Raw genomic sequence first — 21,660 nt, 5'->3', positions numbered from 1 at the left:
TCATTGATAAAATTATATACGTATACTAAATTAAGTTACTAAACAAGAAATTCAAGCAATAACTCCTTGCCAATAAATAACTAGAGACTGCAGAGATGTCAGCATGAAAAATCAATGCTTCTAATTAACAAAATGGTAATCTAAAGATCCAGTAATAGAAAACATCTCTATCTTGAGACTCAGCTTGAAGGTTACTACCATGCGATGTATTTTCATTTGTTTTTTATTTTTATGTCTTCCTCTGCAATTAATAGTCCTTGTAATTACATTTCTAATTAACTCTGCAATCGCTTACATCTCACAGTTTTCCAATTTCAGAATTGAGGCCTTATTTGTAACTTTCTCGTATGTAGTCAGATAAAACACAAGATTTGTAATGTTATTGAATGTTAGAAACTAAATCCAAACTGTAATTAATTTTGTAACCAAAATAATGCAAGAGACATTACTGTAATTAAAATTTAGAATGATTTTCTTACAGAAAACTAAAGATATCAGTACAAAAGACTGTAATTCAAATATTGTATTTTATCCCTTATTGGCTGTAACATCAGTTTCTTTACGTTTTTTAAATTTTAACTGTAACATCAAATTGTAAAAAATTAATAATGCTTTATTTTGGAAGTATTATTAAAATTCTATATAAAGTGAGCAGAGGAGCTGCGAGTTAGTTATTGAGTTGTTGTTTTGTTAGTCAGTTTTGAAGTTACTTTTGGGAGTCAGAGAGAGCAAAGAAGTCTGTCCGTGTTTTGTTTACATGACGAGCGTGCAGTTCCGATGTTAATTGATGTGAATACATTTTGTTAAACATGAAAACTTCGCATTCATTCATGAATGGACCATGCAGAAGAAACTTAAGAAACGTTCCACACGAAAAGCGTTAGAATGGTTGATTAAGATTATTGTGGCTTCATTCGCATCATTACTACAGAATTAATTGGTTTTCATAAGTGTTTCCCTTTATGGCCGATGTTAGGTCCGCCACATTTAACACTGCTGCGCCTCCTTGTTCACAAGCGCCATTTACAGGGTTTCCCTATGACGTAGGTTCTTGTCTGTCTCACTCGTACACTACAGCGCTTATGCGTCAATAGACAATAGATGCCTGTGTGTTTCCCCATGTCGTAGTGAATCTGCGCCCTTTGTGGCACGCAGTCGTGAACGACAGAGTTCGTTTCACAATTCCTGTAGGCTTACTCTTTCGGCCATATATTTAAATGAGAGCGAAATGTTAACACAGTAAATAGATAAGGTACACGTATACTCCAATAGTCAAAAAGCCGAAAATAATAGTGTCTACTCTAAATCAAATTTCTAATCGTTTTAAGCTGTCGATTTTAAAAACTTTCCATATCAAGGAGGGACTGTTTAAAATGACTTTGTAGCTCAGCGTCGTTTCAGTTGGCTTTTCCTACCCTTTGTAGGCCCCTTGTTTCCACGTATATTCTCTGTGTTCCATCAGTTTGTGTAAAGTCTAACGCCACGCATCTTGGGAGGCTTAAGGGACGAGAAATCGTGACACTTCAGCAAGAGACAGGCGCTGGAAACAACACAAACGGAATCTGTAGTGTTAGATTCCGAACACGGTAAGTCTTCATGACTATCGGAAAAGCAGCAAGCATCATGCACGGATTGTATCGTACTAATGGGAACGCTCTGACAGATGCTGACGGAGTTGACTGCCATGCAGGCCAAGAGGCAGAGATCAATATTTGTCCTCTGTGTGTATGTCAGGTATCTAGTGACAGGACTGTGGAGCGACCTCTACACCATGTCGTTCCACAGCTGCAACACGGCACTGCTCACGCTGCTTAATGGTTTCCGGTGGCAGGTCGTGCCGTTGTCCAGGATGCTCGCCAACAGCTGCAAGCAGTCAGTATCCACGGAGAGCGTGGCGTTGCTTCTGTCCTCCAGCTGCTAATCCTCATCTGCAGAACAGTCACAACAAATTGGTGGTGGTGGTGGTGCTCATACACAATGGGTAGCTAAACTCCAAGTCCCCTCTGGCCGGTAAGATTGGGTGTCTTCAACTGCACCATGTTCAGAGTAAGTCACAATCAACATATACCCAGGTGTAATTACCCAGAATGATGTAAGACGGAGCGTCAACATAAATTTCAGTACGTAGAAAGATATTGGAGATTAACTGATTTAATACTAAGCAAGTTTATTTCATCTACAGGGTATTCGAGGAGTCTCCGTATCCCTATTGACTTCGTACAGTCGGGGAAATAGCGAGGCTTTGTAGATATCCCTGTTCTGAAGCTGCGAAAAAGGCTTGTTGACAAAACTATGTAGTTTTCTTTCAGTATTGCTTTGTTGAGCTGTGAATCCATGTCGACATGAATTGTTCAGTAGCGATTTGTAGCGTTTGTATGGCTGCACGAACGTCCGCAGATAGGGAAAAATATGACAGAGGTAACCCAAATTTTCCATGATCTACGTCGTAAAGCAACAGCAACCCCGCCTGACTGAGAGAAATGTGCTGTTTTTTGTGACAGTTTCAAAGGCAGGCGGCCTATTGCAGTCTCCAATGAAATTCATTTGCGAAACAGCAGCTGAACTTCAAGACTATGGTAAATATAAAGGTCATGTGACTAAGGCCTCCATTCGGGTAGACTGTTCGCTGGGTGCAAGTCTTTCGATTTTACGCCACTTCGGCCACTTGCTCGTCGATGGGGATGAAGTGATGATGATTAGGACAACACAACACCCAGTCCCTCAGCGGACAAACTCTCCGACCCAGCCGGGAATCCTACCCGGGCCCTTGGGATTGACATTCTGTCGTGCTGACCACTCAGCTACCGGGGGCGGACAAGAATATGGTCGGAACTAGTGACCACATTAAAATGTACTTCCAAGTCAAAGGATTTAACCCAATGTTTGTGGATGAATTACTTGATAATGACGTGGAGACACGAGTTGCGCCTTGCCTTGCTTTATTGCCAGAAGTTCTGTTGTGTCTCGCTCAAGAGTGTCAGCCGCACTTTCTATGCTCCTACCGTGCTTTTCTCTATGTATGTGAAGTGGGTCTATACAAGGGCGATGTACTTGAGGACAATATTATGGAAATGAAAGAGGATGTAGATGAAGATGAAATGGGAATATGATACTGCGTGAAGAGTTTGACAGAGCACTGAAAGACCTGAGTCGAAACAAGGCCCCCGGAGTAGACAACATTCCATTGGAACTATTGACGGCCTTGGGAAAGCCAGTCCTGACAGAACTCTACCATCTGGTGAAATACCCTCAGACATCAAGAAGAACATAATAATTCCAATCTCAAAGAAAGCAGGTATTGACAGATGTGAAAATTACCGAACTATCAGCTTAATGAACTCCCGGCTGCAAAATATTAACGCGAATTCCTTACAGACGATTGGAAAAACGGGTAGAAGCCGACCTAGGGGAAGATCAGTCTGGATTCCGTAGAAATGTTGGAACACGTGAGGCAATACTGACCCTACGACTTATCTTAGAAGCTAGATTAAGGAAAGGCAAACCTACGTTTCTAGCATTTGTAGACTTAGCGAAAGCTTTTGACAATGTCGATTGAAATACTCTCTTTCAAATTCTGAAGGTGGCAGGGGTAAAATAGAGGGAGCAAAAGGCTATTTACAATTTGTACAGGTATCAGATGGAAGTTATAAGAGTTGAGGGAGATGAAAGGGAAGCAGTGGTTGGGAAGGAAGTGAGACAGGGTGGTAGCGTCTCCCCGATGTTAATCAATCTGTATATTGAGAGAGCAATAAGGGAAACAAAAGAAAAAATCGGAGTAGGTACTGAATTCCATGGAGAAGAAACGAAACCTTAAGGTTTGCCAGTGACATTGTAATTCTGTCAGAGACAGCAAAAGACTTGGAAGAGCAGTTGAACGGAATGGACAGCGTCTTGAAAGGAGGATATAAGACGAACACTAACAAAAGCAAAACGAGGACAATGGAATGTAGCCAAATTAAGTCGGGTGATGCTGAGGGAATTAGATTAGGGAATGAGACACTTAAAGTAGGAGAGGAGTTTTCCTATTAGGGGAGCAAAATAACTGATAATGGTCGAAATAGAGAGGATATAAAATGTAGACTGACAATGGCAACGAAGGCGCTTCTGAAGAAGAGACATTTGTTAACATCGAGTATAGGTTTAAGTGCCAGGAAGTCGTTTCTGAAAGTATTTGTATAGAGTGTAGCCATGTAGGGAAGTGAAATGTGGATGATAAATAGTTTGGACAAGAAGAGAACAGAAGCTTTCGAAATGTGGTGCTAATGAATAATGCTGAAGATTAGATGGGTAGACCACATAACTATTAAGGAGGTATTGAATAGAATTGGGGAGAAGAGGAATTTGTGGCACAACTTAACTAGAAAAAGGGATCGGTTGGTAGGACATGTTCTGAGGCACCAAGGGATCACCAGTTTAGTATTGGAGGGCATCGTGGAGGGTAAAAATCGTAGACGGAGACCAAGAGATGAATACACTATGCGTATTCAGAAGGATGTAGGTTGCAGTAGGTACTGGGAGATGAAGAAGCTTGCACAGGATAGAGTAGCATGGAGAGCTGCATCAAACCAGTCTCAGAACTGAAGACCACAGCAACAACAACAACGTGAAGACTAAGCTCTGCGAGTACTGTAAGAATTTTGATACAGGTTTCACTGATCGATTTACTAGCGGGGTAGATTTGTCTATATAATTTACAAGCCGTGGAACTGTAGATACGTAATGCTACTTGTGTGAAGCCGGGGCGACCCACTAGCTTTGTAATAAATCTGTGATATTTCGCAATTAATCCAGAAGGAATACTGTTTACTGGTCAAATGAAAATCCCCATTATGTGCCAGAGGTGGTAAGAAACCTGGCTCTAAATATTTGGCCCAGGAGGTCGCTATTATCCCTGTCTGGACCACATTCTTGCGAAAAGTAGACAAGTGGAAACTTCACTCTGTAGCAAAGTGGTCAATACCTCGGCTGGAAGCCAAGGCACGTACGTTTCGTGTGTGGTCGCAGGAGGATGCAACTTGAGTTTGGTGTACTTTTCCAGTGCATGAGATCCATATTTTACGATGTTGCTCTGAACTGGGCACGGTACTGTAGCATCTCTAGCTCAATTTAAATGGCCACCACGATTTTCGGACTTCAGCAAGCCAACAGCTCATTAGGAGGAATAATTCATGTGGCTCAACTTTACAAGACGAAACAAACAAAGCACAATGTGTTGAAGCATTTCGAAGCGTCATTACAGGGACAGTCACGAGATGTCAAGAGAGGAGCAAACACATAAATATGAGTTCAAAGACACGTCTTTTATATCTGAGTATCTACTGCAATACACAATGTACTGTTTTCACCTATTGATAAGGGCATTATCGAGGCCTGATTTAGACAAGATCACAATCTTTTCACTTGCACGTCCCATCTCAGGTTACACACTTGGGCAACGTAGTTCAGGGGCATCCGCCATTTTCTAACGCTGGGGAACCACAGATACCTGATCATGATCATATCTGGTAACCCTCCCATATTTATCCCCTGGACCAATGAGGATCAAGTGTTCCAATCTTCATCTTTTATAATTGGTTCACAGGAGTGTGTGGGGATCTCTCTGGAGCTGGGCACCATAGGGAGAGCTTGTAGGCTGTGTCTAGTTGTTAACAACAAATCATTCTAGGTACGCTCAGTCACATCACCTAAGGGCTGTTTGTTAGTAACAAGATAAGATTAACTGAGTTCCGCCCTAGACGCACCACCAGGGATATCCCCCAACACAACCAAATATGCATCTAGCGAGCATAACATTGTTTCTAAATTTTATTTTCGTGAGTTTTTAGACGTTGTTGCAAAATATTGGTCTACTCACGCATCTTTGCATCCCCCAGTCACATATGTAAGGGCTCTCATTCTTCCAAAGTTTCAATATGTTACTCCAACTTTTTGTAGTTTTTCCGTATTTTCCACAATGTGTTTTCTACATTTTTTATTTCTTTCCAAAAGTGTAAGTCGCATATGTGAGCACTGTCCAGCTGCTCTGAACATTACACAGATATCATGTTGCAGCGTGTCATGTCGTTTTGCATTATGTCACATTGCGTCAACATCATGATGCTCTCACCCAATGACGCATGTTCCGGAATTATTTATCATTCGTAAGACATCTCTACGTTACTAGTTTGTGTAACATAGTGCATGACCTAGGAACAAACACTTTAGTGGAAATAATCACACCACTTCAAATTCTATAACAATGACCAATATCCAACAAAAGATACAGTAGCTATAGGAAGTATCATATTGTGATAAACCTCTGCTAAGTCACCACTACGTCAGTAGATTGTGTGGCCCCATAACAGACTTCTGATGCTTCCTACTAAAGATACTGTGTGTGTGTGTGTGTGTGTGTGTGTGTGTGTTACCCAGCACTACAAGATAAATTTTATATTTATGAGTATTTAGATGTTGCATTTTTGTTGAAGAAACATTGTTACGTGGCATTTATGTCAATAATACTGTGCTCCAGTTATTTTTCAAACGGCCCCGCACCCTGAATTCTTCTGTGGGCGCTCCACTGATGCGAGAGCCATACTTGGGTGTTATAGTCACCTGTACACCCTGAGGTCTACTGAACGAGACTGCCGACCCTCCTACAACAGCACCATCACTGTCGGTTTCGACCGCAGCCCTACACCGCAGCGCCCAAGCCCTGCCTCGCGTCCCTAGGCCGCTGTCCAGGTGACTGTGTCGATCAGACCCTCCCGCTACACACCTGGTTTGACAGCAGTCCTCCTCATGGCACCGTGCTCACACTGAAGGCATTGCATCAGCAAACCCACATCAAGACCCAACTCACAGGGTCACTTCTCAGTAATTTTGCTAAATTTTGTAACAAGTTGTCTATGGCTATTCTACACTTCACTCTCTGGGCCTGCTCGGAGCATGCTTTGCGAGAGTATACCCGTAATGAGTAAACAGCGTTTTTCTGCAGTGTGTATGAGTGGGAACAAATATTACTGTATTTTACGGACTATATGACGCTATGGACTATAAACCCGCCTTAATTTCTAAACAGTTTTTTTTGAAAATAACATTTTTACTAAAATCTTACATGATAAAATGGAATTGGCCTTCGAAATCATTAAAATTCATCTACATCTTCTTGTTGCTCTTCATCATTATCGTTGTCCTTTTCACATTTAAGATGATTTTCACTGTCATCGAGTGCATCACTTATGCTGCAGTTCTTGAAAGATTTAACAATAATGGCTTCTCACACGCTAGACCGCGACTTTTTTTATCAACTGACACATTTGTTTCATTGTAGGTGGTCGTAAAGCTCCCTTCGGCTTGAACTCATGTTGGGTTTCATCCATCGTCCATTTGTTCCATGCCTCTCTCATATACAGTTTAAATGATTTATTCAAATAATGTAAAATCCAGGATGGAATGTAACAACATTAATAAAAGTTGCTACTCACCAAATAGCGCAGATGCTGAGTCGCAGATAGGCACAACAAGAAGACTGTCGCAATATAAGCTTCCGGCCAACAAGGACTTTGTCGAAAATGGATACAGACACACACACACACGCACACACAACTCACATACACATGACTGCAGCCTCTGGCAGCTGAAGCCACACGGCAAGCAACAGCAGCAGTGCATGAAGGGATTGGCAACTGGGTGGGAGTAAGGTGGTGGCTGAGGCAGGGAGGGGGAGAGACAGCAGGTTGGGATGGGGGACAGTGAAGTGCTGCTTGGGAGTGCCCAAGGACAAGGTAGAGACAGGGGAGGGCAGGTAGGTGCAGTCAGGAGGTTAGACCGACGGCAGCATCAAGGTGGCGGGGGGAAGGGGGGTAGAGGGGTTGTTGCAGAAAAGGAGAGAAATCACTGCACCGCTCGGGGTCACAGCACCAAGATACGACACCTGAAGGTGGGCGTATAAGAGCCCAAAACCGGTCGTGTGTTAAATAAAAGAACCTTGCAACTGTAGCGGTATTTCCAACCCCTAGAAGGTTGAATGGTTTATTTATCAAGGCATCAAGAGGTTGTAATTGTGAAGTCAGTCCTCTCAGAATAACTTCTAGTTCTGTATTTCCATGTCCCAATTTCTCATTCACAGAATTTTTCAAATGACTACTAAACTGATCTAGCACAAAAAGAGAACTCTTCTTCAATAAAGCTGCATTTCTTCTTTCCTCACTCTGTTAATCCATTATTTAATACCAGCCTCGTCCATCCAATCTTTGTAATGAACATTGTAACGGGACATCCTCTTCTAGCATTACTTTTCCTCAACAGTAGAAGTCGATACCAATATTATTTTTCAAATTTGGGACAGGTCAGTATTATCTCAGTTACTTTTCTGAGAACTTTCATACAATTTTATACACGGTATGTTATATTCAAAGCTGAAACTTATTAAGAGGAATCACTTCATAAAAAATTTTAGTCTCGATGTTACACTCGATAATTACTAGCTCTGAATATACAGTTAAAAATACTTTATTTAAGTACATTTGAAATTAAGAAATATTTGCACACATAAAATTTGTATTATTAATTACGCTATCCTACATTGTTTACTATGTTTCTACCTGAATTCTTGCCACGCTGGATAGCCGCGCGTTCTGAGGCGCCTTGCCACGGTCCGCAATGCTCCTGCCATCGGAGGTTCGAGTCCTCCCTCGGGCGTGTGTGTGTGTGTGTGTGTTGTCCTTAGTGTAAGTTAGATTAATCTAGATTAAGTAGTGCGTAACCTTAGGGACCGATGACCTCAGCAGTTTGGTCCCACACCTTACCACAAATTTCCAATTTGCAATTTCTAAATACATTTATGAAATAATAATCGAAATTAGTAATGTAACACAAACTAATAGAAACTCATTTGTTAAGAAAAATTGTAAACCCATTGGAATATCGTTATTTCCGCAGAGTGTGGGAAACGTAAGCATGCTTCTGATGTGATTGGACGTATTTTTGTGCGAACAATGTAATTTCGGCTTTGTTAATGTGAAAAATCAAAATACTGTATGATATACTAAGAAATGAGAAAATGTATTTACGTAAACAAGAATACTGCGACTAAAATCTTTTGATTTGTTTCGTTCAAACAAACGAGTCTTCTAGAATCAGACCCCTAGACAAGAAGAACTGGAGCCATTACAAAATGACCAGCTAAGTAAACTAGGAAGTTTATTGTAATCTTCGCTCCTCTCAAATCATCGTAAAGAACTTGAACTGGACATTGTTTACTATGGAAAATAGATGAATTAGGAAGGAGGGGGGAGATTACAACGTGAACAACAGTAGGTTTTGAATTGATTTGCGTTTGGAAATGATCATAGGATTAAGTTTAGTACCATCAGCACAACATGAAACTACGTCAATGTAACGAATTTTTTCATGTCCACTTTGTTTTTATAGCTACAGTTTTAGTATCTTTCATGGCAACTGTTGATACACGGAACATCAAATGTTAGAATAGTTTCGTCCTTTCTCGCTATTTGGCTTAGTTCTACCCTGGTTTTCTGTCGATGTTGAATAATAACATGGTGGCGAGATAATATTTTCACTTCATACCCTTGTCCCATTTTATGAGATATTTTGGATTCGATTCTCGTGTCCATGACTCTTCATAAACCTGCGCCACCAACCAACTATATCCTTAAAGTCTGGTAAGTTAGACTGTAGCGCTAGCTTACGAGCATGAATTTGAATAATTTTTGTGTCAATACCCGTGTCATTTTGACGGTGTCCTTGAATCCATTTCAATACGTTATCTTCTGTTTTGACAACTTTGTATTCAGTCCTCTAATTGCACATTTAGTATTCCTCATTTTTGCAGTTCTTCTCTACTAGCCCTCCAATCGATAATAGTTTTTACTGTTAGAGGAGGGACAAAATTCCGCAAAGCTGCTCTGTTTACATGTTCCTCGGCCCACGCTATTACTTTCAATTTGTGACCCTCATCACATGAATACCTTCTATTTTTCTCCATTACGAAACTAGATACCAACAAAAGTATTGTACTGTTACCGATAATACAAATCGCTTTCACCGCAGGTTCACTGGCATCGTAGACTGCACTAGTACAGGAAGTTCGGGTACTTCGCCCCTCGGACTTTTACGGTTACGACATTTACTGTTCCCCGTGTGACTAAAGAGTGTTCTGGGTTTATGATTCCAGGGTGTTAGCAATCTTAGCACGTTCGTCGCATCGTTGCACTTACGTTGCCAGCTGAAACGAATGTGGCAAAGATAGAGATCAGCGGCATCGAATATATAGCCGCCGGCCGGAGTGGCCGTGCGGTTATAGGCGCTACAGTCTGGAACCGAGCGACCGCAACGGTCGCAGGTTCGACTCCTGCCTCGGGCATGGATGTGTGTGATGTCCTTAGGTTAGTTAGGTTTAATTAGTTCTAAGTTCTAGGCGACTGATGACCTCAGAAGTTAAGTCGCATAGTACTCAGAGTCATTTTTGAATATATAGCCATTTTTAAGACTGGCTGGAATTTTGAATCAAATACTGGACATTTTTGTATTAATTTCGAGTGTAAGACGCAACCGAATTTTGGAGGGAATTTTTCGAACAAAAAAGTGCATCTTAAGTCTTAAAATACGGCACGTCCATCCACCCCGCTTTCATTGCGACTGCAGCCTGCTTAGATAAGGACGAGGAGGAGATTAGTGTTTAACGTCCCTTCCACAACGAGGTCATTAGAGACGGAGCACAGGCTCAGATTAGGAAAGGATGGGGAAGGAAATCGGCAGTGTTCTTTCAAAGGAACCATCCCAGCACTTGCCTGAAGTGATCTAGGGAAATCACGAAAAACCTAAATCAGGGTGGGCGGATGCGGGATTGAACCGTCGTCCATCGGAATGATAATCCAGTGTGCTAACCACTGCACCACCTCGCTCGGTCTTGCAGCTGTCTCGTGAAAGAGTAGAATGTAAAGTTAATCAGAAGTCAATTAATAAGTAATGTGTTTTGTGTTTATAAAGCCAGGAAGGTCATTCAACATTTGTAATAAACCAGAATATAAATGAAAGATATTACAGTTACTCATACCTATTAGCTTCGTGGCTTATTCCTAATCCTCGTCACTTATACTGTATCAGAAGCTGTTCTACTCACGAGAATGTCATTACCAATCAGTTAAGTGAATAAAATTATTAAATTAGTAATTTCACCTTGTTCACGACGTTAATTTGGGGCTTGACTCCCATGCCGTTCATATTAGATATTTGCCTGCAAAAGACATTTTTGTTGATCAGTATTGGGGACAAGACCGATAGAACCATGTAAGGATAATGTAAAGGCACACGAGCATTTCAAATGAGCGCGCGTGCGCCGGCCAACCTTGAAGTACTGCAGGGCTGGTCGTTGCTAATTTCAATGAACACAGAAATCAATCAGACAGACCGCAAGGCTAAAAATTATGTTCAATGATAGCAGATGGAAGAGTAGGTATTCGTGTGTTACAACATGCGCAGGATTCATAAAAATAGAGCAGAAAGATAAGAATGATTCATATCTCAAAGCTGCGAAGAATATATCCAATTACAAAAGTACTGTTTCATCTGGTCAAACCTGCACAACATTATTAGGAAATGAGTAGGGATAGTGTAGCAAATAAGGTGATGTTTCAAAATTATATTAAAACTTGTCGTCTATATTTGTTTTTGGAATATAAAATGTTTTTACTTTGAATATTCGTTATTTTCGCCTGTATTAACTGTTCCTTCTAAGTGTCATTGAGAAACTGAAAGCAGATGCTTTCGATTTTGGCTACTGTTCTTTGAAATTTACGTTTACTTAGATATTTGCGTACATGATAATTAGTTGAAACCCTCAGCTGGCGACAGGTGTTGTTGATATACCTCGATGGGGACAGCTGAAAATGTTTGCCCAGACCGGGACTCGAACGCGGGATCTCTTGCTTTTATGGCAAACGCACTGTCCACCTGAGCCACCGAGAAAACATATAAATAGCGCAACTGCTAGGACTTATCCCTTGCACGCTTCCCGTGAGACTCACATTCCCAACTGTCCACAATCTACATACGTAATGTACCTAATAGATATTTGCCCATCCAGTCATTACTCTCGCACACTATGGTGACGAATCCCGTAAGAGTTCGGATAACCTGTGCACTTTCGCACAGACAAATGCAGATTGTGAACAGTTAGGAATGTGGGTCTCACGGTAAGCGTGCAATGGATAAGTCCCCGCAGTCGTGCTATTTACCTGTGTCCTCGATGGCTCAGGCAGTCTTCAGCGGCGCTGCGGTCCGGACAGTGTTTACGTCCCTGCTGCACGTCTGCGCGAGAGGTGTTTACGTTAAGTGTGTACCGGTGTGCCGCGGTGTACGTAGAACGAATCAAGGCCTTGTCATTCCGCAAATCGACACTGAAATTCAGTTTTGTCAACGAATATGCTCGACCCAAGGCTTACGAGATCGAACGTTATATATGGGACGAGGTGAAAATCGAACCTGACGTTCTAGTTGGAATACTCTTACCTATAGTCAGCAGCGTGGTCTATGTCAAGCTCATAAATGAAGCGGCATGTGACGAACTACTACTCCGACACCGAAAAGGACTTCGTTTTTGTCATTCGAACGGTAATGTAGGGCGGTAACAGTTGAACACGCCGACATGGGACTTCGAACGATCCGCGTCTTTGAGCTTCTGTTAGAAGTGCCAGAAGAATTGGTGACAGACGCCCTGCGTCCTTACGGAACGGTCCTATCCCACGTGGCTGAAAAATGGGCTAGTTTCAAGATGTATCCTGCCCACAATGGCGTCAGACAAATACGGTTCGAACTCTGATAACACGTTCAGTCATACTTGTACATCGCTGGTTGTAGGGCGATTGTCATCTACGACGGACAGCCGAGGACGTGCTCTGGGTGTGGGAAGGAGGGACACGTACGTTCTGAGTGTACTAAACGAAGGTTGTTACAGCTGCCACGGGATGATCCACCCCTCACGCCGCATCCGACTGTGCTCCCCATGACTTGCGTCGCCGCATTAAGCGATGACGTGGGCCGCGAGACAGACGCGTACCAGAACACACTGACAGCGGCAGATCGTGGCGAGCTACGGAAGGACGACGTTGCGCTGGATCGCCTGCAGCAGTCACAGGACGCCCTCTCTTCGGCGCCGCTTGCGGCCCCTTCAGATAAGGCACTTGGAGACGTCGATAATACGACGGCGCACGATTCCGACGCCCCCACGAACAACTGGAGACCATGCTGACCTCTGATTCCGAAGCCCGGCAACGTAAACAGCGATCACCAAAACGCCGGAAGAAGCGCCGCCTCACGGTGGAGAACGACCACTCTGATCTAGCAGACAATTCTGAGACGTTTTCGGGTACAGAGCAGACGACCATGGATACTGAAGAACTGCCTAGCGTGGATGATACGGTGGCCAGCGGGACGGCGACACGGCCTACCGCAGACGATGCTCCAGACACAGCGAAGGAGTTCGATCGACGGCAACAGGCTACTGAGGAGGCTACGGCGCCTGCACCGCACGACAACGATGGGACACTAGGGGACTGGTCAGAAGACCAATCCCATGGGGAACAGATGGTGCCGGAGGAACTGCTCCCACGCACTCTCCCGGTGTAAGACTGGAAGAGTGCACGGAATAACGGCAGACCATATGAGGGGACGGCGGGAGACGTTAGTACGACAGCAGCCTATGTACGGAAGAATTAGCGACCGTACGGTGCCCTAGCCATGCAACAAGCTTATCGGATAGGGTCTGTTAACATCAATAGCATTGGGACGCCGGTAAAAATCAAGATGATCAGTGACATGATAAAGGCTGCGGATTTAGACATAGTACTAGTACAGGAAGTTCGGGTACTTCGCCCCTCGGACTTTTACGGTTACGACATTTACTGTTCCCCGTGTGACGAGAGAGGCGTTGCACAGCTATATTATTAAAGGAAGGGATACGTGCAGACGAAGTAGAGTATTTGCCTTCTACCCGTGGTACGGCCGTGACCATAGATGGAATACGTTTGATCAACATATACGCACCGTCAGGCTCGGATAAGAGAAGGGACAGAACAGATTTTTACGCCAATGAGGTTAGACCGTTGTTCCAGGGACGATATGATGGTTGCATACTCGGCGGAGATTTTAATTGTGTGCTCAACAGAAATGATCAACAACCTAACAATACTACTAGCCAAGAACTTATGGAGCTGGTCAACGGGATGGAATTAGATGATAAATGGGACCTGAAGTATCGCAACCAACCAGGATATACAAATTTTACTAGCCACTCAGCGAGTCGTTCGAAGCGGATCAACGTTTCAAGGGCGTTAGCAATGTCGACGGTGGACGCAGAAATATGGCCGACAGCGTTTACAGACCACGAGTCATATGTTTGTACGGTTAACCTTGATAGACAGCAGGTATGGAGACGGAGGGGTAATAGGAAGATGAACATCTCCCACCTGCGAGATACAGAATACTGACGTATGGTGGAGGACGCGTGGCATGGCTGCCTCCGTCGACGAAGTTCTTTCGGTTATGTCCTGCAGTGGTAGATCGAGTGCGCGAAGTCAGCTTTACGGAGGACGTTAATAGGTTACGGGAAGGAGGTTTCTCAATGGCAGCGAACGACCACTGAGTTTTACTTTACGTCTCTCCGGGAACTGTTAGCTCAACCACCTACACCAGAACGCCAGACGGCCGTCCACCGAGTTAAGGCGAAGCTGGTACAACTTGCGACGCTGAGGTCGCAGGATTTTCTGCCCAACGAGGTTCCCTCGATGCATTATGTGATAAAGGAAAGACGAAGAAGACGAAGGAATTTAATACATGAGATCAATCTCGGCGATGGCCGTCGTTTTACAACACAGAGGGGCATAGCACAGGCGTCACGGATCATTTTAGCAGATTCTATGCGAGCAACGGGGAGGGTCAGAGGGAGCTGGGAAACGTCCTGGAAGAGATCCCAGATGCGGCAAGTGTGGGCAGGGTAGCGGGCGGGTTATCTGAAATTACGTGTGAAGAGCTGGAGGAAGCGATTACAGGAGGTGCCTGCAACAAGTCCCCAGGTCCAGACGGATTCCCGTTGGAATTTTACCATGCCTTTGTGACCATTATGACACCGCTGTGGCTATGCATGTCTAATGAGCTTCTGCGGGAGAAAGTACCGGTTCACATTAAATTCACGGAAGGGCTCATGATACCGGTACCAAAGCCCAGTGGTGGCAAACGGCCTTGTGATTATCGCCCCTTGACCCTCCATAATAGTGACTGTAAGATCTTCATGTGTATCCAGGGTAGTCGTATCAAAAAGTCGCTGGAGAATCGAATACATGCCGATCAGACTTGTCTTGGTGGCATCAGTAATATCCACAAAGCCTTGGGAGACTATCGTGACGTCGTCGCCCTCACGGCTGCATGCCGCCTGCGGGGGGCGATGGTTGCAATAGATTTCGATCATGCTTTTGGTCACGTGGATCAAATGTACCTCGCGGCGGTGATGAACAGGATGGATGTCTCGCCATTATTGACCACTGCTGTGATGCGGCTGTTGCATGGCGCCAGATCAGCGATGGTGGTCAACGGAGGGAGAACTGAGTATCTTAAGATCCGTCAGACAGGGTTGCCCCTTGTCGCTCCTCCTATATGCGATCGCCTTAGAACCGTGCCTCGCAGGTCTTCGCCGCCGTCTTACCGGGATCTCCATACGGCATTTATCATTCAAATGCAGAGCATACGCGGATGACATTGTGTTTGTTCCTCGTACGGAATGAGGGGGAGACTAAAGCAGCACTGGATTGGCTACAGACGTGTGGGATGACAGCTGGAAGTGAGGTCAACTACCGAATATCACAATTCATGCATGTTGGGCGTGGACTAGAACCAGGAACGGAAGGACCCTTACCTGCGGTGCAAACCTTCCGCTGTTTTGGTATCACCTTTCATAAGGAGACAGCGGGAACGGCTGCGGACAACTAGCGAAGGGATGTGCCTCCTGACACACCTTCTCCACTTGACGCGCACGATGGTTATGAGGATTCAGGCGGCTTATGGGTACTATGTATGCCCGGGACAGCTCTCTAAGGTACAGTACAACACGCTTACCCTCCCAGCGCGAGAGGGGGTCGTTGGTTTAGTGAACGTGCACGAGAAGGCGCGTGCCATCTATATTAATACCATGCTCAAACGGTGGCTCAACAAGAATCACTCGCTTACGGGGCCGATCATCGAAGAACTAGTACCAACACCGCATCTTCCTCCAGTCAGTGTCGGCCATGTATCGCCCCCATTAACGTATGTGCGCACGTTCATCGTGGAACACAGTTACGTTCGAGAGCGTTTACCGACGACCCGACAGTCGACATCGAAGGACGTGTACCATCTGCTTCTTCGACAGATCGTCCGGAATAGGATGGAACGGAAACATCCAACTGTTAATTGGCACGTGGTGTGGCGCACGGTCCACCACCCCACCTACCTACAATAGTCAGATCAACATGGTACATTGTCGTGAACCGAAAATACCCTACGAATGATAAAAAGTACGCAATACATTTGGCGGATTCGCCCTTGTGTCAGCAATGCGGCGTGCTGGACACGGACGACCATCGGTTGGTCTGCGGCGAGGCATTGGCTGTCTGGACTCTCGCAAGAAAGATAATAGCGTTCATGCGGCGCACTATCTATACAGCGGTCTCTTCTGATATAGTATTTTTTCCAGAGGAGACGTATTTTTCGCGTCATAAGACGAAAGCGGTGGCGTGGATCACAGGTATGACGGTCCATCACATATAAAGAGACAAACGTCTGAACGTACTGAACGTCCTGGATTATTGGCAATACTTGCAAGATGGACACACAAAACTCTTACGGCTACATAAGAACAAGAATTGGTATGCCAATTTCCTAGTAACGGTTTTTGCGGACTCGCCATATACCTGGGGTGTGCCGGGTGCGCAAAGATGAGCGGCGTGCTGTCATTGGGAAACCGACCAAGTAAAATGATCAGCTAAGGACACTATGCGAGTATACGACCTAGGAAAAACTAGCGCTTGCACAGTAAGCAAATTGATGTACTTCAAATCTTGTTATCGTATCTATAAATACTTTTCTTTAGGGTGTTGGACGTGGCCCCACTTTGACTTTGTTGTAATTTCATGCTGTAGGGTAGGACGGCAGCGAGGTTCCTTCCAGGACAGTTATAATGTGTAGGGACGTACTATGTTTATTTTGTGAATAATAAAGATTTCTGTTTCTTCTACCTTCCTTAATAAAAAATAATAAGAAGAAAAAAATCCTCACCCCTGACATTAAAAAAAGTGGTTCCCTTGTTAAAAAAAGAAAAGATAAAAAAAAGATAGATAGAGCATTATAAAAAAAGATGGATAGAGCGTCCACCGTATAAGCAGGAGATCCCGGGGTCGAGTCCCGGTCGGGGCAAACATTTCAAGCTGTTACAATGGAGGTATGTCAATAACCCCTGTTGGCATCTGAGGGTTTCAACTAATTATCATTTATTCTAAAGAAGCTGCGCGGTCATTAGTGGTATCTGTTCTTTCGAGAGCAGTTACTATCTTCATATATATCTTTGCGTATGCTTCAACATTTGGTTGCCCTAAATATCTCTGTGACAAGTTTTTAAATGTCCGATATTTTCCAACTGTAACTATTTGAAAATAAAATCGAGGTACGAAATGCTTAAGTCTTCTGTGCCCAGCACCTTACCACTCCCAGATCACGTCTTCCTGCCACTTGAGGGCAATAATACTCCTGTAAGGAGCCACCGCAGTCGGGGAAGTTCCTCAGCTGGTCTGCAATAACGTTGACACACTCCACAGCTGACGTGGTGCTTCTGATCACTACCAAAGGTCCTTCGTAATCTCTGGTGAATCGTAACCACAATATGTGCACGTCGCAGAATGTACGCGTATGTAAAGAGCAGTTGTTAGCCTGGATGACAACGTATCTGTGCACGGCCATTGACCAGGCATAACAAGGAAAGTGAATCATCTGACCACGTGAAACATATCTGTTGCACTACTGTGCAAATTTGATGTTCCCTAACTCACTGTAGGCACAACTGATGACGTCGGGAGATTAACACAGGAACACGTGTTGGTCGTCTGAGGCACATGTTCAATAATGTGTGGTGAACGGTGTGCTGCGAAACCCCTACAATCTACAGCACTCCACTGTGTCGTCAGTTTCTGCCAGAGATGTCGCCTATCCTACTTCACAGCTTGTTGCTTACTGATGGTTTCAACGTTCTCCAGTCACCTATCGCATATGCTCACGACTGTAGCACACGATAAACAGGCCAACTTCACAGTTCTCCCCGAACATACTAATCTGTCCTTTCTCAAAGTCGCTCGCTTCGGTGGACTTCGCCATTAGCGGCCCCTATCGTTGCTTTTCTGCCAACAGTGCTGTCAGAGAAGGTGGAAGGACGGACAAATTTCAGGGCAACCTGTTGGCTATAGGGTTGGAAACTGCCCCTAAATCGTGGAAGAATCAACTAACATCCATGGCGTGAGGATGCAGGGGGAAATGGAATCCTCTGCATTACAGACGCATATCGTGTATCCACAGGACATGTGGCCTTTCACTGAAAGAACGTCATGATGATCTGTCCTTTGGTAAAAGAGCCCCGATTAGACCCCCATATCGATCGCAGGAAACCGCCCAAGTGGAGGTAACCATGACAAGAAGATGGAAATTCTACAAGTCGCAACATAATTGTCAGAAGAATGAAATCCATAGGGAAGCTAAAAGATCTGAAAAGGAAATGCAAATAATAAAGCTAGACATAGTCGGTTTGAGTGAAGCGATTCGGGGAAGCAGATAATTTCTTCTCAGATGAATACAGGGTGATACCTGCAGCTTGATATGACGGTGAATTTATTGTGAATAGGAAGGCAATATAGAGACTGAGCAACTGTAAACATTTCAGTGATGACAACGATCTCATCAGAACCGACAGCGACTATAGTTCAGATGAAAGATAGAGGAAGTATATCAGTATACTGAACAGGTAATTTAGTGAATAAAGGGAGAAGATAATCTAATAATTACGTGAGACTGGAATGCGGTAGTACGGGAATCAATATAAGACAGATTTACACGAAAATACGGGCTTCGTAGTTGGAATGATATAAAGAAATAAGTAATTGTGCTCTACAATAAATTTCAGCTAGTAAGAGCTTGAAACCGCAGGCAGATCTCAGCTGGATTACTTCGTGATCTGGCGCCGTCCTGGCGGAGGTTTAGAGTCCTCCCTCGGGCATGGATGTGGGTGTTGTTCTTAGCGTAAGTTAGTTTAAGATGTGTGTAAGTGTAGGGACCGATGACCTCAGCAGTTTGGTCATTTAGGAATTCACAGACTTTTGAAAATTTTTGAACTTCGTGATCAGACATAAATGGTTCAAATGGCTCTGAGCACTATGGGACATAACGTCTACGGTCATCAGTCCCCTAGAACTTAGAACTACTTAAACCTAACTAACCTAAGGACATCACACAACACCCAGTCATCACGAGGCAGAGAGGTGGTGGTGGTTAGTGTTTAACGAGGCAGAGAAAATCCCTGACCCCGCCGGGAATCGAACCCGGGAAGATCAGATATAGATTCCTAACACAGATTGTGGTGTCACCGCCAGACACCACACTTGCTAGGTGGTAGCCTTTAAATCGGCCGCGGTTCGGTAGTATACGTCGGACCCGCGTGTCGCCACTGTCAGTGATAGCAGACCGAGCGCCACCACACGGCAGGTCTAGAGAGACGTACTAGCACTCGCCCAGTTGTACAGCCGACTTTGCTAGCGATGCTACACTGACGAAGACTCTCTCATTTGCCGAGAAGATAGTTAGCATAGCCTTCAGCTGAGTCAATTGCTACGACCTAGCAAGGGGCCATCACCAAGTTATATTGAGATGATAATACTGTATCAACAAGACCAATGTTCACCAATTGTGGATTAAAGTTAAGTATTCCAGCAGCTACGTACTTTTCTTTATAGCATTCATTACGTATCCTGTTTCAGACCTCACGCCAGCCTGCGTGAGTTTAAGCGCGTGCCTTTCGGCTTCCTCTCATTGTGTCTAGGCTGTCTTGTCTAGACGCAACACAGATACTGGACCGTAAGGCGTACCCAGCAGCAGATACAATCGCATCACAATTTGGTAATGACGAAGACTTTAATCAACCCTGCACCCTTACGAAATTAGGCTGGAGTTGGAAAGAATAGTCCGGTAAAATGAATGTGTTAGGAAGTAGGTCACATAACAAATATCTGGAATTCATAAAAATCATTGTAGGAAGTGGCAAGGACACGACTGTACACACTGGTGTGTAGAATCTATGAAGCTGAAGCGACATCATCATTCAGAAAAACAGCATGTGATGTGTTTGAAAACTGAGGTTGTAGATACTGCAGTAATGAACATCGTCGTAGGTTGAGGGGAGGAGGAATTGAAATCACTAAAAACGGCATTCACAGAAGTTGGAAAGACAAATGCAAATACAAGATAGGTATCTGCGAAGAAGCGATAGGTAACAGAAGAAATACTTCTACTGATACAAAGGAAGTACAAAAATGTCCAAGGTCAGGTAGCAAAACAGCAATGTAGGCCATGTAGGCCATTTCGGAACGAAAGAAGTAGGAAGTTTAGACGAGACATGCTTCTGTCCGTCTCGTTTAATCGCGCGCCTTAGTTACGCCTTGGCTTCCCGCCGGCGCTTTTCCGCGTGGCGGCGCCGTCTGTTCTACTCGTCTCATGCCCCGCCCTCTAGATCGGTGGGTTGAAGTGACTGCGTAGTGAAGCGTCGCAGTACGCCATCGACTCCGGAAGTGCTTGTTTGTCTTACTTGCGGTGGTTTGTGTGGTGTCGGCCGGCTCATTCCACCGTGGGGTTCTACGGCATAGCGTGTCTGACTTGGAGAAGCCGTTAGCTCCGATTATGCTTGTTCTCGTCGGAAGAGGATTTAAATAAGGAGCTGTGATGTTGCTGTTCCGGAGAATAGTGGGAGTCGCCGAGGACGGTTGCTCCGGGAATTTTTTGAGCACTGAGGGCGGCAGGTTTTCCTCCGGGACTAAAGTTGAGTACATTTCGCTATTGCCGTTGTGCTTTCGACTTGCTATTGCCTTGTACTAGGGTGGAGTTTGCGACTTCCTTTACGTTGCTGCCGCCGACATTGTGTGTCTTCCGTCCACCGGTTTAGCTCGCCGGTTCTGAACCTATGAAAGAAAAGGTTGAATTTTAGTTCTGCACTGCGTTTGCGGAGTTTGACTTGGAGTGTGCATGTTGTTCTTGTACTGCTGGGCTGGTTCCTCGGTTAGGCGTCGACGTGAGCGTGAATTGCTTGGTTAAAATTTGCAGTAGGCACTCCGGGCATGGTCGATGCTGTACAACGAGAATAGTAGAACATGTTGAATTAAAGGTTGTGAATGTGAACTGTTGCTCTGTCATGTCACACTAGGAGACTGTCTAATTAGGTGCCGATATATTGGTGGCTATCTGTTGATTCTTGTGACCAGTTTGGTAGTCAGTTGTGAGAGAAAGAAAAGAAATTTGTGAAGTACGTGGCTGTGCACACCTTAAACATTGTTGGTGCATGTGTTTATCTTAAAGATTGTTTTAATACCGTATCTTATTATC

This window comes from Schistocerca americana, chromosome 5 (assembly GCF_021461395.2).
Source record: "Schistocerca americana isolate TAMUIC-IGC-003095 chromosome 5, iqSchAmer2.1, whole genome shotgun sequence".
NCBI classification, from domain to species: Eukaryota; Metazoa; Arthropoda; class Insecta; order Orthoptera; family Acrididae; genus Schistocerca; species Schistocerca americana.
The sequence above is the reverse complement of the archived record's forward strand: the minus strand, read 5'-3'. Positions refer to the sequence as shown.